General features: G+C 39.2%; 1 protein-coding gene across 1 annotated transcript in view; it reads left to right on the top strand.

The window, feature by feature from the left end:
- The window catches only part of LOC119586145, a 28580-nt gene that overhangs the window by 7621 nt on the left and 20438 nt on the right, over nucleotides 1-521 (top strand). The window lies entirely within an intron of this gene.

Raw genomic sequence — 521 nt, 5'->3', positions numbered from 1 at the left:
GAACTATTGTTTATGTGTGCCAAGTAGTTCGTGATACCCTTTAGTGAGGTGTTTTTATTGAACGAGTTTGACGATCGTTTGTAATGTCCTCTTTGAATGACCCTCGTTATGGCGATGTCATCCTGGTCCTTAGAACCATTTAAAAGTTACAGGACTCTTTCCCCTTTCCCCTGGTCAATATTGTGTGACAAGCCTTGCATGGGCAACACTGCACGACTCCCCTACCATGGTTTTACATGTATCTTCATGTAATTAATACACAGGAGAAAACCTCTTATGAAGAGCTCACATGAAGGTAGTGACATAGTCGTCATTGAGCTTTTGGTCCATGAACTAAAATTGGTGAGGTGTAGCTTTTAAACGCCTCAAGGCACTGATTTCGAGTCCGTGATCCGCAGAGCCTCCTGGGTGATACAGGGAGTAAAAGATGCAAGTAAATTAACATTCAAGGATAATATATAGAATAAATAAAGAAGATGATGATTAATGATAAAAATACACAACCAAAAATTCAATCATTA

Source organism: Penaeus monodon, chromosome 21 (genome assembly GCF_015228065.2).
Source record: "Penaeus monodon isolate SGIC_2016 chromosome 21, NSTDA_Pmon_1, whole genome shotgun sequence".
NCBI lineage: Eukaryota > Metazoa > Arthropoda > Malacostraca > Decapoda > Penaeidae > Penaeus > Penaeus monodon.
The sequence above is the reverse complement of the archived record's forward strand: the minus strand, read 5'-3'. Positions and strand labels throughout refer to the sequence as shown.